Consider the following 22,055-nt stretch of genomic DNA (forward strand, 5'->3'; position numbering starts at 1 on the left):
TCAATGTGCACAATACAAAAGTTATTTTATAAGAATTATTGTTAATGGATAGCGATTTACGATAAAACAATCTAGTGACGATTCTCAGCCGTTCTAGAAAGCGGCCATCTTGCCGACATTTCGTTTTGCAAAATTCACCAAAAAATTAGCAGGCTATTTTGAGCAACGTTTTTTGGAATTTAACACACCCTAACTGATTTTTGCACACCAGAGCAAAGGAAAACAGTAATCTCCTTACCTGCTTTCTTACTGCGCTTCAGCAACGTCTCGGGTCGTGGTTTTTTCTTTTAAGGATCGTGCTCCACGTCTCATATTACCCAGTTTGTTGAAATTGTCTCATATCTCGTTACAGTGGTTTTTCATGTAACAAAAGTATACCGTAAAATGGGGCGACTTTGTGACTGGTGGGGTGACTTTGTGACAAGGGATCGAGTTTTCGTATTTTAAATCTCGCGCTGCGACCGCTCGTCTCAGGAAAGAGCTCAACCACGCATTTCGTTTGCTAGACAATCCACGCCACGTAATGGCAGCAGGGTGAAGCTTCTGCACACGCATAGTTCCTTCCGACGCCGTTGCTTAGAAACGCTGTTATTTACGTTTTCGTAAAACGAGGGAAACTTTATATTGTGAAAACGTTTATGTTAAGGACGCAACTAAAACAGGTATGTACATTTGTTTGTTAATATGTTGGGCAAATTATTGTAGAATATCGATTAAATAAAGCCATGTTTGTTGAACATATGAGACAAAAACTGAAATGCACGCACTTTGTGTGGCGACTTTGTGACACCCCAACTTGTCACAAAGTCACCCCACCATGGTTTTAGGATATATTTTATCACGTTTTTTTGTCTTTCAAGCACTGAAAAGATGAGGTCTTATAAAAGGAAGATGGGTGCAAGAGCCTATAGAAATTACTCTCCAGAGACGTTAGATAAAGCCGTTAAATTGGTTTTAACAAAGAAAATGACCCTGCGAGCAGCATCTGAAAGGTTAGTGGCAGTTCTTTAATTTTTCATACACTGTCACACAGGAAGTAAACGTTTTATTGGATACTGTAAGGCTAAAATAGACGTTTAGATGACCATCTGTTTGGCGTTTTTAAGCAAATTCTTCTGCTTGAATAGGGAGCAAAATACAGCTATGTACACCAGGAAGTTACCTACATTCCTTTATTTTGTTACAAACTTTACTGTCATAAAACGGGTTTTTACACCAATTTGCAACTTCTGGCATTTGTAAAGGAAGCATTTATGCAAATTTTAAACCTACCTTCGTAAAATTCTGATATTTTTGGCATTTTTTCCATTAAACATCTTTTAAAAGGTATGGTATTTTTTTCTGAATTATACCATACTGGTATATATGTTTTATACGTTCTTTTTCTCTGCTTTTGGGTTCAATATTCATCGAAACACATTGTGGAACAAAACCAAAGAGATAAAACGTTCGACCACCTCAAACTCAGAGACAGTCAAACCTAAAAGACAGCATGGGGGTCAACCTATTTTTACAAAAGAAGAAGAGGATACATTCGTTGCTCATTCCATTGCAATGGCATCTTATGGTTTCCCAATGACATTACTTGATTTGCGCTGTGTCGTCAAATCATATCGAGATCGAACCGGAAGAAAAGTTCCCGTGTTTGGAAATGGAAACTTTCCTGGGAGAGAGTGGGCCATGTCATTTATGAAGCGGCATAAGTATGTTCTCTCCGAACGTGTCGCCAAAAATATCACATATGCAAGAGCTGCGACTGATACTGAAGTGATTGACTCATATCTTGAGCATTTAGAGAAGGAGTTAGAGGGTATTCCGCCAGAAAAAATTTGGAATTACGACGAAACGAACGTCCAGGACGATTCGGGAAGCAAAAAAGTGTTGGTCAGAAAAGGAGCAAAATATCCAGAGTGGATACAAAATTGTTCCAAAGCGTGTACTTCGATTGTGGTCTGTGGGAACGCCGCAGGACAGTTGGCTCCACTATACGTAAATTACAAGGCCGAGAACATGTGGTCGACCTGGACCGAAAATGGACCTGAAGGAGCCCGCTACAATCGTACTAAATCTGGATGGTTTGATCACCAAGTGTTTGAGGACTGGTTCATCAATCTTATGCTCCCCATACTGAAACAACAAGATGGCCAAAAAGTTCTTATTGGCGATAATTTGAGTTCGCATATTAACCTAGAGGTTATTCGACTCTGCGAAAAGTATGGGATAAAATTTATCGCACTCCCACCAAATGCGACACATCTACTGCAACTGCTAGATGTTGCCATATTCAGAGTTCTAAAACTGATTTGGCGTGAAATTTTGTCAGATTGGAAGCAATCGACATCTGGTAGCCGGTGCACATCAGTTCCAAAAGATGAACTGGCTGGTCTGTTAAAGAAAATAATGGCCAAGCTGCAGGAGAACATCATAAAAAATCTCCAGTCAGGATTTAGGAAGACTGGGATTTTTCCGCTTAACAAAATGGAAGTCCTCCAAAGACTCCCGAAGGCCCTCTTGGAAGAGAGCCTACAGTCCTTATCAGGAGTGGTTGGTGATATCTTCATAGAAGAACTGCAGAAGAAGAGAGAAGAGGTTACAGGATGCCGGGCCCCCAAGAGAAGGAGAAGGCTCACTGTTCCAGCAGGCAGAAGTATCTCCAGTGCCGAAATCGAAGCCAGTAGGGCGGAACAGCCGAAAGGGAAGAACACAAAAGCCAGCACTTCCTCCAGACCCAGCGGATCCAAGGAAAAGGCTGTACTGGCAGGTGAGATGTCTGAAGAAAGCTCTTCAGATGAAGACAACAGCAGAGAGAGGAACTGGACGGATGAAGATCCCAGTGACCCCGACATGCTGGATGAATCTTTCAGCTGTTTGGAGGATTCAGAACCTGAAATGTCTCCCACAAAAGTGATTCCAAATGATAAAGACGTCTTGGGAATCGACAGCATGGCTCCTGAAAAAAACGTTTTCAAAGTGGATGATTTTGTAGTGGTGAACTTTGAAGGGAAACTTTTTCCAGGAAGGGTGACTGAAGAAAAACAAGAGGGCTACATTGTCAGCGTTATGGAGAGGACCAAGATGTTCTGGAAGTGGCCTACTAAAGAAGATGCTATTCTGTACTCCAAAGAAGAAGTTTTGTACACTATCGACCCCCCAAGACCGGTAGGAAAGTGAGGGTTCTTTGAGGTGAAAAATCTAGATTAGGGAGCTCCTTTTTCATCACTTGTAAAAATGATGTAGCTCTACCAAAGCATTAAACACATGTACATTGATTAAATATACTTTTTGATTGGTCAAAATTGTGACATTATTTTTTTCCCATACTTTGTAACCCAAAAGCAATGTTGTCACAAAGTCACCCCACAGGGTGACTTTGTGACAGAGTTTTCCCTTTATATAGTCGTTCATAAAAAAGATACAAATTTTTTGAAGACATAATCTTGTAAAGGAAGGTTGTAGCTATCTTATGATGCCATCCGTTTCAGTTTATGTAAAAAATTGATCAGTGTACGAGTGAAAACATGCAAAACTTGTCACAAAGTCACCCCATTTTACGGTACATTTTTTTAGATACCACAATTTTAAATAATACATTTACATACATATGTATATAAATAAGTAATTCCTGTAGTAAGGGAGCATTTTTAGTGCTGGTTTTAAATTATCATTTATTTTAATTTTTTATTATTTAATTTTATATTATTCTGGCTTTTAAAATGTTTGAACTCAAATGCAAATCTGATTCAAATTCAGATTATCTTTGCTTAACTGAGTCTTCAATTAAATCAAGAAAAATTGTGTACTTAAAAAATCACGTAAAAATGTTTTAATATTGGAATTGGAATTTAATTACCATCATCATGGTTCACATTTTTTAGTTAAGCTCTTCTACTGGGACTGTCTGCTGGTGAATACAGTTTTGGGACGTGACTTATGACTAAAAGCTATCAGACTTTGTTTTGTGAGAAAAAAATTTTGGATGCAGGTTTTATTCTGAAAGCAAACCAAATGTGGTAGACTGATTGCTGCCATTAATAAGTGATCATTCACTAACAGACATCCCAACACAAAGTAAGCCACATTTAATTATCAAATTCATGAATAAAGCTGAGGAAAAAAGGTATGATTAGTCGTGATAACAAACACAATGAAATTAAATAGGTATTATTGTGCAAAATGAGCACAAATAACAATATCTCTACATAACATAGATCAACTATACATATTATATGACCATACCAGACAATGGCTGACCAGGAAGAGAAAAATACAAAAAAGTTGCGAGTCTTTGTTCAGTTAAAGTACATAGATAACCGCACTGTCTTTTGTCAGTGATGAAATCGAGTCAGCACCTCTGCAGGAAAACAAGTAGTCACAAAATCCGCTAACACTTGGGGAAAAGTTATAAACAGGTTTTAATGAAATTTGTCCGCATCTCGTGGTCGTGCGGTAGCGTTCTCGCTTCCCACCCCCGGGTTCAATTCCAGGCGGGGTCAGGGATTTTCTCTGCCTCGAGATGACTGGGTGTTGTGTGCTGGCCTTAGGTTAGTTAGGTTTAAGTAGTTCTAAGTTCTAGGGGACTGATGACCATAGATGTTAAGTCCCATAGTGCTCAGAGCCATTTGAACCATTTTTTAATGAAATTTGTTTATTAGATGGATGTAAAAATCGTTATGAATGTTATTTAAAATTTGAATATGAAAAAAATACTTGAAAATTTAGTTTTACATTCTAAGTTATGTTTCCTGGGTTAGTTATATCATCATACAATTATTATTGTGAATAATTATTCATAGCATTGAAATAATATCAACAGCAAATAATTCTTAAAGTACCTATCATTCCTTGATATAAATCTACTGGATTTGGTACATAGTTAATTCTTAAAAATTCTTCACAATTTGGATGTGTATTTCTGAATATTTTTATTTATTTTCAACATTTTTATTTGTATTCAAATAACATAATAATCATAATTAAAAATATTATCATGTAAGCTTAAAATTAGAAAACTAGGTCTGCAATTTTCATCAGTTAACTGATGAAAAACATTTGGCAATTAACTATTAATTGCTCTTTTTTCATATAAAATTTCTATGGTTGTATAATATGTTTCATCTGATTATCCTTAATTTTATTTAGATCTTTTAAATAATGTATTTTACCTCCAAAGAGTTGTTTTACATTAATCTCTATTTTATTTTCGCCGTGTTTATGAACTGATGGTAAAATTAATTCATAAATCTAATACTGAAAATATTCTGAAAAGAAGTATTTTGGATTTCATAGTCAAAGAGTATAATTTGGTTCATTTCCATAATTTGTATCTGAATATAAGTGTAAGATCTGGCTACCCTTTAATTATTCATAAATTTTTTATATATTTACTTTTAATATTATTATCTAAAGCCATTCTTGGATCCCAATTATCCAAAATACTACAAATATCTTTTGCTTTAAACGACATATTATTTTTCATCAGCAATCATTAATACTTTTTTATCATTATATATAAGCTTGTTGTTACACTACTGGCCATTAAATTTGCTACACCACAAGGATGACGTGCTACAGACGCGAAATTTAACCGACAGGAAGAAGATGCTGTGATATGCAAATGATTAGCTTTTCAGTGCATTCACACAAGGTTGGCGCCGGTGGCGGCACCTACAATGTGCTGACATGAGGAAAGTTTCCAACTGATTTCTCATACACAAACAGCAGTTGACTGGCGTTGCCTGGTGAAACATTGTTATGATGCCTTGTGTAAGGAGGAGAAATGCGTACCATCACGCTTCCGACTGCGATAAAGGGTCGGATTGTAGCATATTGCTATTGCAGTTTATCGTATCACGACATTGCTGCTCGCGTTGGTCCAGATCTAATGACTGTTAGCAGAATATGGAATTGGTGGGTTCAGGAGAGTAATACGGAATGCTGTGCTGAATCCCAACAGCCTCATATCACCAGCAGTTGAGATGACAGGCATCTAATCCGCATGGGTCTAAAATTTTGTGCAGCCACGTCTCGATCCCTGAGTCAACAGATGTGGACGTTTGCAAGACATCAACCATCTGCACGAACAGTTCGACGACGTTTGCAGCAGCATGGAATATTAGCTTGGAGACCATGACTGCAGTTACCCTTGACGCTGCATCATAGACAGGAGTGCCTGCGATGGGGTACTCAACAACGAACATAGGTGCATGAATGGCAAAACGTGATTTTTTTTCGGATGAATCCAGGTTCTGTTTATAGCATCATGATGGTCACATCTGTGTTTGGCCACATCATGGTGAATGCACATTGGAAGCGTGTATGTGTCGTCGCCATGCTGCTGTATCATCCGGCATGATGGTATGGGGTGCCATTGGTTACACGTCTTGGTCACCTGTTGTTTGCATTGACGGCACTTTGAACAGTGGACGTTACATTTCAAATGTGTTACGACCCGTGGCTCTACCCTTCATTTTATCACTGCGACACCCTACATTTCAGCAGAATAATGCACGACCGCATGTTGCAGGTCCTGTATGGTCCTTTCTGGATACAGAAAATGTTCGACTGCTGCTCTGGCCAGCACATTCTCCAGATCTCTCACCAATTGAAAATGTCTGGCCAGTGGTGGTCGAGCAACTGGCTTGTCATAATACGCCAGTCACTACTCTTGATGTACTGTGGTGTCGGGTCGAAGCTGCAGGGGCAGCAGTACCTATACACACCATCCAAGCCCTGTTTAACTCAATGCCCAGGCGCATCAAGGCCATTATTATGGCCAGAGCTGTTTGTTCTGGGTACTGATTTCTCAGGATCTATGCACCCAAATTGCTGAAAATGTAATCACATGTCAGTTCTAGTATAATATATCTGTCCAATGAATACTCGTTTATCATCTGCATTTCTTCTTGGTGTAGCAATTTTAATGGCCAGTAGGCTATTTAGATTTACCAACGATTCCATTTGTACATAATAAAGTTTACTAAATTTTATTTTTAAACCATAGAAATTTTAGATAGCGAAAATAAAATGATTTGTCCATTAGCAAACAAGATAAAGAAAGCCATCAAAAAATAAATATTAAGAATAAGGATACACCTTCATCAATGGGTTGTATTGACTGTATAAAAAAGAAACAAAAAGAGCATACAGAAAGTAAATATGAACATATAAAGAAATTTATTAATAACTAAAATAAAGAAAACATGTAGTCACGAAAATTAAAACTCTTCTGAAAATATTCATAACTGTAAATAACTGTAACTTTAATCAATCAAAAAACAGGAAATAGCTTCCATATTCCAAATACATAAAGAAAGGCATTATCAAAACGTTGAACGTTTTTGTGGAACATTTTTTGGTAAAATATATCTGAAAACATGTCAAAAATTACCACATCAATAAAAATATTAAAAACTGATTATTTTTTCATTATTTGTTGTAGTTAATTCTCTATGCAACAAATTACTTCGCATAAGAATTTTTTTTTTTTTGGATAAACATTAATACAGCTGTTTAAGTCATGTAGAAATGCTTTGTCTGCAATTTCGTCAGTCTTTTGTTTTTGATTTAAATTGTTTTTAATAATTCTAAAATCGCTGACTGATAGTCAACTGTTGAGAGATATTTATATTAAAAAGTGAAGACATTCCAAAGAGTAGTTTAACTAATAATAATAACTATACTTTAACATTTTGGCGTCCTTGCTCCGAACACAGTAGCCAATCACAGAGCAGTAGCATTATGCAGGTGGTCTTTCTCATAGGAATGGTACCGAATCTAACATCTGTCACAGGAACCTCGCATTACATTTCGTCAACTATATACTTTTTGCATCTCCACTGCTCTGGGAACAGCTTCTTGGAGTCTAATATCATGGCAGACTAAGCCAGAAATATTACAATTTCCATTAATTTTAATCCAAGATTTAAACACTATTTCATTTTTCTATAATGTAAAACGTATTCTTCTTTATTATTTAATGTTATTATTAATTTATATCATGCTTCTGGGGCAAATAGTAAAATTTGTGTAAATCATTAAATCATTTTGGAATTACTAAATCGACTTCTAAAAAATTACCATATTTATCATCATTTGATATTTTAAGAATTTTTTCAGAATTACAATATTTTGGATCTATCCCCATGAAATTCGTAAATGGTAGAAACTGAGACACAGCTCAACCTTGTAATTATTTAAATCACAATGGGCAATAAAATTTGATTGCTTGTCTGGTTCAAAATTTTTCATTATATTTATTATTCATTTACCATATCTTTTAGTACTTCGAGAAATTCTTTTACAAGAAATAAAATCATATCAAAATAGTCATGAATCCAATACAATTTTTGCCTTTTTAACATATAATCACAAGATAAATCAGGAGTTGAAGGATACAAAGATGGGTTGATTTTATTTGATTCAACATATGTATCTCTAAAATTTTCAAAAATATATGCTAGGATTAGAATATGAGGTTTATTATATAATTTTTTAAATATTTATCTAAATTTTTCATATCGAATTTTATCCAAACTGTTTTTGCGATATTATGAGAGATATTTTATTCATTACATCGAATAAATACATTCTTTTTAGATAGTTTTGCTTTTTTAATTTTTCCCTTCAGAATCCATTTATTTATAAATATAAACGCCTTTTTTAATTGTTAAATCTAATTGTCCGTCTTTGAAATATTTTGCTGTTTCTTTAAATTGTTGTTTTGTAAGATTAAAAGATAATTTATCAATTCTTGAAGCCATAAATTTAAATGTATCCAAATATATTAATGTTAAACAGTCTTCAGCCTTTTAAATAAATGAAATATAGTTTTGAATATTATTTTGAATAGCATTAATATCTTCTTGTTCTATTGCTAATAACTTAATAAACAAATGAACATCATAATTTGTCAAATAATGGATGTAACTGGAATAAATTTAGGATCTTGAAAATTAAGATTACAGTCTTAATACAGCAAATTCTTTTTCGCAAATGACTTTTTAAATTTATTTTATCTTTATTTATCACTTTTCGATCTTATATTTCAGCAATTTCTCTAGAGTCTTGTTTTAGCATCTCAATAAATTCTTTCTTTTTTAAGAATCTTTGTCAGTATATGCAGTAGGTTTTTTATAATAATTGTCAGAATATTTAACATAATAACTAAATGAAATTGGTAAATGTTTTTGATATTTATTGATATAAGCTGTTTCAGGATTAGGTTGACTAGTGTTAATATCTTTTAAAAGACATTCAAAATTTGCATAAATTACAAAAGATACTCATAATGAGTTAACATAATATTGTTATTTAATTTTTTACCTTCTATAAGCATGTCTATCTTTATCCTCTTTACAGTCGTTTCTGTGATTGTTCCGTAAAATCGTATGAATGCAAATATCTTAAAATCCATCACAAGGATAAAATTTTTCATTGTGTTCACTTGTTTGTGAACTAATTAATCTAGGGAGGCTTTTATTCAACAGTAATAGGAATTATTTTTATTTCAAGTCGAAAGCTGATTAACTTGTTGTTCTTGTTTATTTTTGTATGGTGCAAATAATATACAATAAATTTTACATCAAAAGTGTAAACCTTAATCGAAATGTTTGGCTTATTTCAAGTTTTTGAATATCTGTTAACTGAACAGGATAACTGATTTTTTCTTTTTCAAAAAAATTATCCAATTTTAATATTTTTAAATTTCTAATATTTTAATATTTACTAACTCTTTCTCCATCACAATCTACTTGATATAAAGCTGAACTTATTGAATAAAGAAGAAATTTTTGATCTATATTTTAACATTAATTACAGCTTTTTATCTTTAATTTCTTTTGGTAAATCGATACAAGAAGTACCAGAAATTGGATTGTGTTTATTTACACTTAATTCTAAGCTATTTGTATAAAATAAAGACAAACAAGATTTTTTCTTTGAATTGCTTCCATTTCATTTAATAGTTTCTCTTCTCATTATAACTTCATTACGTGTTTCAAAATTAAGTTCTTGCATTTCGTCTTTTCTTTTAAAATTAGAATAAAATTTCATTTTACCTTTAATCGATCTTCTTTGTATTATAATATTCTAAAATGTAGTGATTACTTCTTCTTGAATTTAATTAAAAAGTTCTATTGGTTCAACAATATTTCCATCATTGTCAATTTCATAGGTTATTATTCTAGATTCAAAAGGAGAATCTTTTCTATTCATTCATTTATGAGTTTATTTAAAAATTATCATCATCTAGAAAATTATTACCTGAAACATTTTTCAGGTAGTTTTATTGTTTAATATTTTGATATTTATCTACTACAAGCATTTAAAAGTAATTTCCATTTCTATATTATTAATATTACACTCAGATCTATTGATAAGATAGATTAATTGTTGCTTATTATGTTTAGAACAAATTTTAAAGTTTTTCGTTTTATGGATTTTCTGAAGTTCTTTTAAAAATTATTTATTCAATTTGTTGTCATTATTATTATTGTTCTCTCATCTAACGAGATTAATTGTTGTTTATTCAGTTTACAATAATTTTTTTAATTTTCTGTTTTACAGTTTTCGTGATGTTCTTTTAAACATTATTCATTTAATTCCTTACTGTTACTATTAACGTTGTAAAGGGGGTTTATAATAACAGAGATTATTATGCTAAGAAAATTTTTTAAATTTTTTGTTTAAAAATTCTTCGAAGGTTTTTTATATTTTTATATCTTAGTTGTCTCTTCTTCATTTCTTTCATATTAAAACAATCAATAAATTGTCCTAGGTCTTGTGTAGTTACATTTGCATAACCTTTTGTTAAATCAGCATAACTTAATCCACATATTCTTAACAATAATTTTCTAAGTTTTGAAATAGCTCAGCTTTGGAGTACATTGTGTTTCGCATTTATTTGTATCGAAAAGATTTAGGTTTTTAAAAATTAAAATTTTTGTGGTTGAAATGTACCTTCGAGTTTTTGAATGAAAATTTCAATCATTTCCATAGACAATGTTTGATAGAACTTAATTTCAAAAACTACATTTACATTTTTTATTTTTAAACAAAATGAAAATTTCGTTTTTTGTATAAATAGATGAGGTTTGGTAGAACTTCTTGATAAGGAAAAAATTTCCTCTGCAATAAAAGATGATTTCCAATTACTGTTATATTTATCTTCAAACAAGAAAACTCACTTTACTATATTTCATTCACAGTGTTTTTTACATGCATCAAAAAAAGTTTGCATCACCCCAGTTCTTAGAACTCCTGAAGATAGACGTTGACTGTGGATACTGTACCACAGACACAGTCCCTTTCACTGTTCAGAGATGTCACTAAACCTGCCCAAAGTTGGAACAACCATGCATGAGCAGCGCTTATTACACGGAAGTGGTCCGACAGCTGATCATTTCCAGTCATTCCACCAGGAAGGAGGCACACGGGCTCATGTTGTCTGTAGTTCAACCATTCCTAGATGGTTAATACGGTGGTTCGATCTCATCTGCATTGTTACTTAGTGACAGGAAGTGCTCTCAACCGGGGAAGTGTCCAGGCGTCTTAGAGTGAACCAAAGTGATGTTATTCGGACATGGTGGGGATACAGAAGGATGGAAACTGTCGATGACATGCCTCGCTCAGGCCGCCCAAGGGCTACTACTGCAGTGGACGACCACCACCTACGGCTTATGGCTCAGAGGAACCCTGACAGCAACGCTACCATATTGATAATGCTTTTCATGCAGCCACAGGACGTCATGTTACAACTCACACAACAATAGGCTGCATGATGTGCAACTTCACTCCTGACGTCCATGGCGAAGTCCATCTTTGCAACCACAACACCCCCCCATCGTGCACGTATTGTGAATGACTTCCTTCAAGATAACGACATCGCTCGACTAGAGTGGTCAGCATGTTCTCCAGACATGAACCCTATCGAACATGCCTGGTATAGATTGAAAAGGTCTGTTTATGGATGACGTGACCCACCAACCACTCTGAGGGATCTACGCCGAATCGCCGTTGAGGAGTCGGACAATCTGGACCAACAGTGCCTTGATGAACTTGTGGATAGTATGCCACGATGAATACAGGTATGCATCAATGCAAGAGGACATGCTATTGGGTATTGGAGGTATCGGTGTGTACAGCAATCTGGGCCACCACCTCTGAAGGTCTCGCTGTACGGTGGTAGAACGGCAATGTGTGGTTTTCATGAGCAATAAAAAGGGCAGAAATGATGTTTATGTTGATCTCTATTCCAATTTTCTGTACAGGTTCCAGAACTCTCTGAACCAAGGTGATGCAAAACTCTTTTTGATGTGTGTGATTCAAAATTCAGCACAACACCAGAAGTAATTAGCAGTTCACAAAGTCCATCTCAAGGTAAGTGCATAGCCAGTGCAAAGCTTACACCAACATTTCAGTTTGTCATCTGTAATAACACACTCCGAATGTTCACATGGTATATGTCCAGCATTGCCCTCTCTTTTATCTTATTTACTATCAAGGTTGTATTTCAGTATAACATAGTTTATCATTACATCATTTATAGTCCATGCTCTGGCGATTTCCCACACAGATTCCAAGATTTTCAGAAAAAATAACAAGGTAATTTTTTTTACAAAATAGATATATACATTCATCTCCTTTTAGGAATCTCGCTTATTTACTTTCACATAGATACATTCATATTCATTTATTGGCTTCCTATCTGCGATCCTGGCCTAAATCATTAGATATTTTTTTCATAAAGGTAACACAGTTACATAGAATATGACAACATTATCTATTACAGGGAAAAACTCAGCTTCTGTGTAGAGTATCAGACCAAATCAAAAGCAACAGTCGATGAAAACAAGAAATGGAATGAAATAAAACTCAAAGCTGAACTAAATACATGCTCACAGGAAAATACTCATTCAAGTCTGATTATTGTCTTATTCTAACACCTAGAAAGCTTTGACAATGAGTAACATTTTATCCATATAAAGTGTTGCAGTTAGAGCTCTTCTTTTCTTTGTTGCATCTAAAACAGTGGCCTCATAAGTGATAATTCTCGCCATTAATATATATATGTGAACTGGCAAGTGTGCAAATGCTTAAGGCACCCATGTGCCTAGCAAATTATTCTCCTCCTCGTTAATAGTCAGGAAGTTAGAACTATGTTCACCTAAACACCTACTATTAAGCCTTCTCCTTTTGTGAGTACTTATATACTAGTCTCCTCAACTTAATATTTCCTTTCCTTAACATCGTCAGGTCATCTCCCTTTCCTACTTGATTCGTGACTCCTGTATATATTACAAGCTAAATAGTTACAAATCGCCTTCGAAAAATGCTTACATACATTCAGGTGACGTAAGTCTTGGGATACTTCCTAATACTCATGGACTCAACAAGTTGACAGAAGTCCCCTGCAGAAATATTAAGCCAAGCTGTCTCTATAGCCATTTATAATTGCAAAAGTGTTGCCTGTGCAGGATATTGTGCACAAACTGTGTTCACAATTATGTACCATAAGTGTTTGATGAAATTCATGTTGCACGATGTGGGAGAGAAAATCATTCATTTGAACTGCCCAAAATGTTCTTCAAAGTAGTTGCAAACAATTGTGCCCTGGTGACACAGTGCATTATCATCCATAAAAATTCCATCACTGTTTGGCAACATGCATTCCGTGAATGGATGTAAATGGCCTCCAAGTAGCCTGACATAACTATTTCGTCAATGATCGGTTCAGTTGGACCAAAGTACACAGTCCATTGCATGTAAACATAGCCCACACCATTATGGAGTCACCATCAGCTTGCACAGAGCCATGTTGACAACTTGGGTCCAGGGCTACATGGAGTCTGCGCCACACTCGACAGTGCCATCAGCTCTTAACAACTGGAATCAGGACACGCGCCACAGTTTTCCAGTCGTCTAGGGTACAACCAATATGACCACTAGCCCAGGAGAGGCACTGCAGGCGTTCATGCTGTTAACAAAGGCACTCACATCAGTCACCTGCTGCCATAGCTCATTAACACCAACTTTCACAGCACTGTCCTGACGGATACATTTGTCGTAAATCTCACATTGCTTTCTGCTGTTATTTCGTGCATTATTAATTGTCCGTTACCACTGTAGCGAGTCGGGTTTTTTGACGCTAGATATTGAGTGCAAGTGACAGAAGGGACCAAAGGTCATTGTTTTGCCGTGGATGGTGGGAGGGAAAGCAACATCTTGTGGGTGGCTGAATGGGTTCTTTACTTGGCTCAGTGGGTAAGGTGTGAGTGAAACATTGATGTTTCCACTATCAGTCGTCTATTGACACATAACACCCTTTAAATAACAGAGTAATATATTGTGTTTAACCTCTCTCATTTCCACCTGGCAGCGGTGCAGAATCGTAGCATGCAGATTAGAGGGACCAGTGATGCGGCAACGGCTCGTGTTGCAGCAGAGTGTCAGGCAGCATATTCTTTTATTCAGTACCGTACCCGTGACCCACTGCAGCGGCGGCGTGGTCTTCTCCTTGTGAATTCGCTCATTGTGTTATTAACTAGCACCTACAGCGTGCTCTGTCCCAGAATCGAACCAGTGATCCTCAGGTTTGGCGTCTTCTAGCGGAGTCCGTCAACCCCTAGGTTTGCAGGTGACCCTTCGTCCTCACCAGCCACCTGGGTAAGTACCACACGAACTACTTTCTGGTAACATCTGGGGTAGCATCTTCTGCATTGACCTATTGGCGCAGTACCGACATCTTCTTCTGTCGAGCAGTGTAGCGGCTAAGTCGTTGCAGTGAAGTATGACGTCCACCATTGGTCCATCTGTTAAGGCGATGTTTCTTCACCTCTTCTTTCTGACCTCAAAGAATCCTTTCATGCCCATATGTTGGAGATATTTTTTCAGTGTGTTGGCCAATGTCGCGAAGTTTCTAGGCCGCGACTGACTCTTCAGTCCTTGATCTATGCTTCTCACATTGGGCAGAAAAGTGACCAATGTCGACACATGTACTGACTTTCCTTGTTTTACCTCTATACTGGCGTGGTTGTGCCCTGTCGTCTTCCTCCACACTGCCAGATATGTCACACACATGAGTTCTGCATGATGACAGTTCCTGGAAGGTTCACCGCTGATGTGTGAACTGCACTGGTCGTTGTTCTCCTTGGAAGGATTACCCATATGCTCGGTCGTTGATCTGTCGAAGTGCTGACTGGTGCTGTGAAAACTCCGCTGGCCATTGATATCCTTATTCGACTGCTGCCACTTCCAAATATTGTGGCTTAATGTGTCAAAGTCCATAAAATGTTCAATTAACCTATAATAAGCCTTTACTTATTTTTCTGCTGGTTTCTGCTTTGAACAACCATAAATAACACATTATTTTTACACACAATTATTATGTACCCTACATTCCTCCCCCATCCGCAAAATTTGTCTGTCCATCTACAAATGGCTGACAAACAAGAAACAAAAACAAAGTCGAAACCTTAGTCTGACTAGAAAATTATATAATACATTCATTCTACTACAGCTTGAAATACATCAACATTAAGTAAATTTCTGGAAGAAGTGTTAGAAATATGGCAGAATGACGATCAGTAACAATACAATGAAGCAGCAATCAACAATTATCTCTACCTACATTTTAGCAAGACATGTATATGCTCAGGATTTTTGTAACCATTCAAATGGAATTTGACGTAATGATGTGTTATTGTGTGTCTTGGGCTTTCGTCTGATACACAGGAAAGCAGTACAGAGTATAATTATAAGCAAGAATGTTCCAGAAATACCTGTGCGAAGTACCATAATTCGTGTCTTATGTTCCTCTTTCAACTGTACAATATGCTGCATCATAGCATTGGCATCAATCTTGCCTTATTGTGTAGTAATAAGAACATCTAATGACTGCAGGATGGAGGAATCAAGGGAGTTGTTAGGTAAGTCAAATTCTGAAGAGCCAATAGTTGCGTAGGTGTTTCTGGCCAGTAAATTAGTGGGTACCATGAAGTAAGTGACAATATTCAAACCAGTTATGGTTGTGGGTAAGTGAAATTTCACACCTGAGAGAGAACACTATTTGCCATTAACTATCAGTCCACTTCTGCAAAGTTGAGTTCAACAGCTAGCCGGAGTGGCCGAGTGGTTCTAGGAGGTACAGTCTGGAACCGCGTGACCACTACAGTCGCAGGTTCTAATCCTGCCTCGGGCATTGGATGTGTGTGATGTCCTTAGATTAGTTATGTTTAAGTAGTTCTAAGTTCTAGGGGACTGATGACCTCAGACGTTAAGTCCCATAGTGCTCAGAGCCATTTGAACCTTTTTTTTTTTTTGTGTTCAACATGTTTGATTGTAGTAGCAACATCATGATCAAAATAATGTGCAAAGATACCGGTTGGTTGGTTAACTGCATAAAACTGGTGTTCTCGTACTTGCTCGAAAAACATATGGTGTAGCAGTCAGTATGTTGCATGGGCAATTTGAGGCTTTGTTTGGCCGTTTAGGATAGAGAAAGTTAGTTTTGTGCGATATTCTGAGCACAAGTTACAGCCAGGTGCGGGCCAGATAGCAGAGAGTTACGCTGACCAGCGATTGTGAAGTGGAATGGAGGCCACAGGGCCGTCGAACCGCTGAAAAGAGTAAACGCAGCGGTTCGCATGGCGTAAGCTATAGGCAGAAGGGGCCCACTGGCGCAACCAAGGTCTGATGCGTATGTGCCGCGAAGCGACACGTTAACGAAACAGAGGCAAGCAGCCAAGCATAAATAGGTGCCATTTTCTAACGAGATTCATTCAAGTGTGGCAGCTCTCCTGGATGATGGGGCGCATCACTTCACTTGGCTACATGCAGCAACAGATGGGGTGTCAATGTCCCAGTCAGCATTGCAGGATCCCTGTGACATGGACCGAGATCAACGAAGCACTGTAGTGGAAACAAATAAATCATTTGAAAAGCTCAGCCGAGTTTTAATACGGCGCCTCCTGGCACCCATCTACTACATTTGGTGTCAATACGCCGCATTTGTCATCTGATATCACAACACTTCAGTGACATGTGATGGGCATATGGTAAACCGCTCATGTGTGCAATTAATTAATTCTGTAGCTGTCATTACTGCAGTAGCATTCAATGGTTTGCGATTAGGAATACTTAACTTGTTTGAAATTGTACAAATTTGTTAGGTTGGCCCCATTTCAATGAGGACTGCACTGTATAACAGTCATAGACATCTGTTTTGCCAGTCACCGGGAAAGAAATATGAATTCGTAATTTTACGTCATCTGTGTCCAATAGCTAATATGCTTGGCTTAGCTTAGTGGTAGTATTGCAGCAAGTCTTCCTTATCAGGAGGGAAGATTAATTGTAGTGATGTTTACGGATCTGGGTCCTTACGAATATAAAGTTTGTCAGCCATAGTAAAATTGGCGACAAATATCACTGTACTGCATGGTGGATGCTTTCCTTGAGGTCCTCTGCTGTTAGCCGTGCATCCACTAACTGATCTGTGAGTAATCGAAGTAATCTCACCACTGAGATCTTCCTATCCTCTATATCTAGTCTGCTTTGTATTGTCTTTAAATCGGTATTCAATGCCATGATGGTAGCTTGGAGAAACTTGTTCAATTTTTGTGTAACTTTCCTAATGGCTTTAGTGCTATTGAATACTGCTTGCTCTAAGTCATTTAATTTCGTGGTGTGACAGGCGATAGTGGTGTTGTTGAGACCTGGTGCAATTGTAGTCGCCAGCCGCTGTGGCCGAGCGATTCTATGCACTTCAGTCCGGAACTGCACTGCTGCTACGGTCGCAGGTTCGAATCCTGCCTTGGGCATGGATGTGTGTGCTGTCCTTAGGTAGATAGGTTTAAGTAGTTCTAAGCCTAGGGGACTGGTGACCTCAGATGTCAAGGCCCATAGTGCTTAGAGCCATTTGAACCGTTTTTGTAATTGTAGTCCTGTTCGTTTGACTGTATGTGGTATCAATCCTTCTATTTGACGCAGAGCTTTATACTCACTTGCTACCTCATCAAACATCTCCACTTTTCTTGCATCTGAGTTTAAGGTACTAAATTCTAGCTCTAGCCTTCAAAGTTCATTATGTATGTGCCAAAGATTATAATCCAATACTATTGTCCATTGCTGATTTGTTAGTACCACCATGTCCTGTCTAGCAAAAGTGACAGCACTCCTCAACTGGTGCACCTGTAATCTATAGCTCATGTTATTCATACCTGCAAACAAGAAAAGTAGTGCTGCAATGATGTAGGACACTATCGTGGTAGGAGGCAATACCTGTAACATGAAAAGTATTGCTAAGTGCATCTTACATAATTGTCATTTTACGACAAAAGAAACATTATTGTGGACTTTGTATGACCTGGATACCCTTATCAATACATTCTACTGAGTGACGTACTTATTTAAGCACATGGTGTCTAATCCTATTATTTAAAACCCAGAATTCCCCTTTGTGTATTCTGTTAATTCCCTTTTCTGTACCTGACTCCTTGTTATTACATTATCCCTAGAATATATAGTATACAAAGTTTATTTACATTTTCATTAGAATGGTAGATTCTGTATTGCAGATGTGTAATCGACTGCATGTGTCCAAAGTTTATATGGCCTGAGTGCATGTTCTGTGTTGGTGGATCAGCGATCTTCCATTTCTGCGCTCCAGCATCCTTTGGAACAGTATTTGCTACTGTTGGTGGCATTACATCTGTCACTCCCTCAAAACGTTTCAACCAGCTTGCGTTTTAAGTGCTTACGCAGTATTGAAGATGATATCTCAGTTCCTGTGTTACTTGTTGATAAAGTAACTAAGCAGTTACTTAGTGCAGTGGACCCTTTCTGTCCATCTGTTTGCCTGTGGTTGTAATGGTGTGGTGTGTAATTTATGTACTTTCAGCAAACGGCAAAGTTGTTTCACAAGGTCAAAAATGAAGTTACTGCCTTTGTTGGCTATAAGTGCTTCTGGTATGCCTAATTTTAAAATCCAATTATTGACCAGAGACTGTGCAATGGCGTTTGCCTGTTGATCAGGGAGGCTTACTATAGTTAGATATCTTGAGAAATGCTTTCTAATCGTTAGTATGTACCTATTCCTGGCTGGTGTTTTATTAAAGGGACCATAAATGTCCATTCCTACTATTTGATGTGGGTGTGACACTTCTGGAAGTCTTTGTAACAGTATATAATGACAGCAACAGCTTGCTCGCTGGGTGCACAGTATGCAATTGCGCACATATTGTGCTACATTGTGCTTTCTTGCCTCCTACCAGAAATGTTCAGCAATGCACCTTTCAGTAGTTCTTTGACCACTGTGACCTGAAAGAATGTGATCATAGGCATCTTGCATGACTTTCTATCAGTGGTGTTTGGGAACCACGATTCTCGATCTGAGTCTGCTTGTTCGATACAGGATCTCATCCTGTAGGCAAAACTACTGTTGTGTCGCATATCTTTTGCAACCTGCATATGAAGTCTGTGATTTTTTCCTTTCTTCTGCATAGTGACCTACTCTTTCTAATATCGCTACCTTTCTACAAGAACAATCTGCATAATAATATTTCTTCCCTGGCTTATGAATAACTTCCAAGTCCATTTCTGAGAAGCATAGGGACCAACACATGAAAAGACTCAGTGGATCTTTCAGCCCAAATAACAACTTGAGAGCAGCATGGTCCGTGATTATCTTGAATTTATTCCCATACAGGTACCACCTGAAATATTTTATACCATAGATGACACTCAGTACCTAACTCCTTTTCCATTGTGTAATTCTTTTCTGCCATATTTGTCTGGATGTGTAGGCTACTGGATGTTCTGCACCATAAATGTTTTGACCCAAAACTGCTCCGATAGCATGTCCAGATGCGTCGCAGGACAGGATGAATTCTCTGCTGAAATCTGGATAGATTAATACAGGACTATGTATAATTTGTATTTCAGTGTTTCAAATGCTGTGTCATATTCTGTTGTCCACTGAAATTTAATACCTTTTTTTCAATTACTGAGTGATAGGTTATGCTATTTCTTCTGCATAGTCTTTTACAAATTTCCGATGATAATTTAAGAGGCCTATAAATTTCTGTGCCTCCTTGATAGATTGCAGTGTTGGAAAACCTTTAACTGCAGTTATTAGCCATGGATCGGCTTTGATTCAGTGTTAGCTAATAACATGGCCTAAACACTTTTCCAAATTTAATGTTAATTTAGCGTCCCTGAGATGTTGGAAAACTTCTCGTAAGTAAATCGCATGCTCTTTGACGTCTTTTGAAAACACGATTATGTCATCAGGGTGTTACAAAAAGGTACGGCCAAACTTTCAGGAAACATTTCTCACACACAAAGAAAGAAAATATGTTATGTGGACATGTGTCCGGAAATGCTTACTTTCCATGTTAGAGTTCATTTTATTACTTCTCTTCAAATCACATTAATCATGGAATGGAAACACACAGCAACAGAATGTACCAGCGTGACTTCAAACACTTTGTTACAGGAAATGTTCAAAATGTCCTCCATTAGCGAGGATACATGCATCTACCCTCTGTCGCATGGAATCCCTGATGCGCTGATGCAGCCCTGGAGAATGGCGTATTGTATCACAGCTGTCCACAATACAAGCACGAAGAGTCTCTATATTTGGCACCGGGGTTGCGTAGACAAGAGCTTTCAAATGCCCCCATAAATGAAAGTCAAGAGGGTTGAGATCAGGAGGGCGTGGAGACCATGGAATTGGTCCACCTCTACCAATCCATCGGTCACCGAATCTGTTGTTGAGAAGCGTACAAACACTTCAACTAAAACGTGCAGGAGCTCCATCATGCATGAACAACATGTTGGGTCGTACTTGTAAAGGCACATGTTCTAGCAGCACAGGTAGAGTATCCCATATGAAATCATGATAACGTGCTCCATTGAGCATAGGTGGAAGAACATGGGGCCCAATCAAGACATCACCAACAATGCCTGCCCAAACGTTCACAGAAAATCTGTGTTGATGAGGTGATTGCACAATTGCGTGCGGATTCTTGTCGGCCCACACATGTTGATTGTGAAAATTTACAATTTGATCACGTTGGAATGAAGCCTCTTCCGTAAAGAGAACATTTGCACTGAAATGAGGATTGACACATTGTTGGATGAACCATTCGCAGAAGTGTACCAGTGGAGGCCAGTCAGCTGCTGACAGTGCCTGCACACGCTGTACATGGTACGGAAACAACTGGTTCTCCCGTAGCACTCTCCATACAATGACGTGGTCAACGTTACCTTGTACAGCAGCAACTTCTCTGACGCTGACATTAGGGTTATCGTCAACTGCATGAAGAATTGCCTCGTCCATTGCAGGTGTCCTCGTCATTCTAGGTCTTCCCCAGTCGTGAGTCATAGGCTGGAATGTTCCCTGCTCCCTAAGACGCCGATCAATTGCTTCGAACGTCTTCCTGTCGGGACACCTTTGTTCTGGAAATCTGTCTCGATACAAACGTACCGTGCCACGGTTATTGCCCCGTGCTAATCCATACATCAAATGGGCATCTGCCAACTCCGCATTTGTAAACATTGCATTGACTGCAAAACCACGTTCGTGATGAACACTAACCTGTTGATGCTACGTACTGATGTGCTTGATGCTACGACTGTAGAGCAATGAGTCGCATGTCAACACAAGCACCGAAGTCAACATTACCTTCCTTCAATTGGGCCAACTGGCGATGAATCGAGGAAGTACAGTACATACTGACGAAACTAAAATGAGCTCTAACATGGAAATAAAGCGTTTCCGGACACATGTCCACATAACATCTTTTCTTTATTTGTGTGTGAGGAATGTTTCCTGAAAGTTTGGCCATACCTTTTTGTAACACCCTGTATATGCATTCTCGAGGCTTCAGCCCAGAAACACACCATCTTACAATCTTTGGAATGTTGCAGGGCCATTTTTTAATCCGAAAGGCATCCTTAAGAATTGCCAGTAACCTGAAGGGGTAGAGAAAGGAGTTTGATGTCTGATCCTTTGGTGCAACTTCTATTTGATGGTACCCACTCCTCAATTCAACTGTGGA

This window comes from Schistocerca americana, chromosome 7 (assembly GCF_021461395.2).
Source record: "Schistocerca americana isolate TAMUIC-IGC-003095 chromosome 7, iqSchAmer2.1, whole genome shotgun sequence".
NCBI lineage: Eukaryota > Metazoa > Arthropoda > Insecta > Orthoptera > Acrididae > Schistocerca > Schistocerca americana.